Source organism: Rhagoletis zephyria, unplaced genomic scaffold (genome assembly GCF_001687245.7).
Source record: "Rhagoletis zephyria isolate East Lansing unplaced genomic scaffold, Rhagoletis_zephyria_1.1 Rzeph_scaffold_01368, whole genome shotgun sequence".
Taxonomy (NCBI): domain Eukaryota; kingdom Metazoa; phylum Arthropoda; class Insecta; order Diptera; family Tephritidae; genus Rhagoletis; species Rhagoletis zephyria.
Genome location: NW_016158452.1, coordinates 50,530 through 53,821, shown reverse-complemented (window position 1 = coordinate 53,821; position 3,292 = coordinate 50,530).

The following is a 3,292-nucleotide window of genomic DNA, read 5'->3' as shown; positions in this document are numbered from 1 at the left end:
TTTTAGCTTTTTTGTCAAGGGTGGGACAAAACCAATGCTGCTTAATAATAACCCATAATATAGATAAAGCAGTCGCACAATTTAATATATAACACAATTTTAATAAAAGCATATGAGTTCTACTATATATTTTTCTTACCAAACACTTGAATTATGAATCGGAAATTATTTGACGGTGCATTCAACACAACCTACTTTAAACTCAATCAAAAAATTTACTTAGAACTTGATTGCAAAACGTAAAAAAGGTAATAAAAATGCATTTAAAGCTTTAATGTTAAGTACGAAATGTTATGTCGCTCCGCTGGGTATACCGCACTATGCGGCACCGGAACTGCGCGACTCCACGCAGCGCGACATTTTTGCCTAGTTGGTAAACTTTGCCGCGCAGCGTCGCGTCGCGTAGCTCCGCTGCAGCGTATTGTAGTATGCTCCATAAGAATGTCGTGTCGCGTAGTCTAGTACGACCGCACTTTTAGTGTGACATTAGCATTTATTAACTGATAGATAATTTTAACTGAACAAATTCCCTCTCCTACTTTTCTGTCTCTTTCAAATCTGTGTCAGCAGTGCGAATTAAAGATTTGGTTACAATTCTAGAACAAATTTAATATAACTAAAAGCACGGTTGTAGAACAAAACTAAATAAATACATGGTTGTATTTTGGATCACGTTTTCCCGTAACCAATTTTTTACATACATGCATATGTAATTTAGTGGAAAAACTAAAATAAAAAATCGTCATCGTGACGAAATCGTTACTTCGGCAACGCTGGTTGCGAGCGAGGCACTTATTTGCAGCAGCAGACAAGCGAGGCTAGTAAATGAGGCAAATGAGGCAGGCAGATTAGACCGGCAAACGGATTGATTGGTCAGAAAAAATTTATGGGATAAAAATTGCATCAACTAAGAATTTCGAGTCAAGGATTGTATATACACATGCAGATCACAGCGTACGGCAGTGTGGGCGAGTGACGAAAGCAGCCACAGTAGCATGCTGAAATGATAAGCATACACGAGATTTGGAAGTTTTTATTAAGACGTCCAGTCGGCATGTTTGAGGTATCGTTGGAAAGGGCCTGCAGAGTGTGTCCAGAAAATGTATTCAAGCTTCATAAACGATTAACCAGATTAGGCTAAAGTGTTGCGAAAAAAAAAACACTTTTTTGCTTTTGCCGGTTTAAGGGCAAGGGTGGATGCACCAAACATATTTGGTGTTATTCTATAGACCAATACCTTTCAAAGGATACCTTGTATATTAAGTTCTGGCTATAGTTGGAAAGATATAGAGGTAAATGTGTTTTGGTTCGTGTCTCCACTACGAGATGCTTTGGTATGTATGTGGCGTCAGTACGTACCTTCATTTAATTTTTTTCAAACTTTCAAGAATTAAAGTACCAAAAAAACTACGAAGGTTTTGTTCCAGGAAGTTTCGATTCGTAGGCCTTTGTGGGCGTGGCTGGTGCCTGAAATTCGAAAAAAGGCAATTTTTTAAACTACCACTGAGGTCGCACTACTCACTCCATACCATTGAAGTGGATATCAGTGGAAGGGTCTTAAAACAAGCTATCTAACGCTGTCTTTTGCGTTTATAAAATATAAATATGTCATAACGCATTTTCTCAAAAACAGGTCAGTCGATTTTATTCTAAGTTTCCACAAGTCTAGCCCAAATCCTTAGCTTTCATCTGGTATATAGCTTATATCTGGGAAAACCCTTGTTGTGGAGATATTACGATTCAAACTGAAAAAATGTCGCTCCAAAAAGGGTCAAATGGTTAAAAATTAACATATTCGTCTAATTTGGGTACTTTAAGATATAAAAATAACATACCCAGTTCCCCGAAAAAAAGTGGCCATTCCCCGATTGCCACTTAAATCGAAATTCCCTTTTCTTCTTTTTTTTTTATTTATTCGGAACGTTGCGAAATTCCATCTACTACTGAAACTCAAAATAAAAAACAGAACTTCGTATTCGATTCGTATGAATAAAAAAGATTTTCCGTACGTTTCCAAGGCAGTTAAAAAATGCGTATAATTCTCGTCACGAAATTGATATCATAAATTTTGTAATTCTAGTTCAGCTTTTGTCACTCGAAAATTTTACCTGAAAGAGGTGTTTTATTTGATATGTATATACATCCATATATCGATGGCTGAGTGGAAGATCGACCTATCTCGGCAGCCAGTTCGAAAACGCTCTATCTCAAAAAACTTTTCAAGAACGCCCTATTTCAGAATTCGTTTCAAAAACGCCCTATCTTAGCTGCCGATTCAAAAACGCCCTATATCAGCATATTTTCAATACATTTTGAAGTGAGATAGGGCGTTTTTGAACCGAATTTGGAGATAGGGTGTTTTTCAATAAAATTCTGAAATAGGGCGTTCTTGAAAAGTTTTTTGAGATAGAGCGTTTTCGAACTGGCAGCCGAGATAGGTCGATCTTCCACTCAGCCATCGATATACACATATGTATGTATTTATTTATGTACATATATATTCTCATGCACAGAAGAATAGATGCGTGCTATTTTGACCAGTTTTATCTAGGTCCATACATGCATACGCGTGTTAAAAGTATGTTTTCTACAATGAAGCTTGGCAGAGAATGCTTTGGCCACTAAATTAGCATATTAACGACAGATTAATTAAGATTTCATATCAACAATTGCATGAAAAATGATAGTTCTTGCCCTCATTTGATTAAATGGAAAAAATATTTCACATAATTTTATTTATTTGCAACAGCTGACGACCGACGCACGCGATCTTTCTGTTTTGTGTTGGCGTTAGCGTTGCCAAATTTTTGCAATGTGGACGGCTGCATTGAAATTCAACGCCAACGCAACGCCAAAGTTGTAGGTACATATGTGGACCGGCCTCCATTCTTTGTTTACGCAAATTTTTCCATATCTACATAAATATACATATATATACATTAGGGCGGGTCAATTTGTATGGATCGATTTTTTTCGACATTGTTCCTAGCATATTCGGATTCTTCATAAAATTCTAAGAAAAAAATTCCTCCAGACCATAGCTCTAAAGTCAATTTCGAGCCTGCGCATTTTTAAAAGAAGATATCTTATATACAGTCATGTGAAAAATAATAGGGACACATAGTGTTTTTTTGTAGAAATACAAAGAAAACCAATATTTTAAATTATTTCCGAGTAGTATTTTTATTTTGAAATCAGCCATCGAACAATGCATCGAAATTTTAAACAAACAAGTAAGAAAGTCTAAGTTCGGGCGGAGCCGAACATTAAATACCCGGCGCAAGTATTAAAT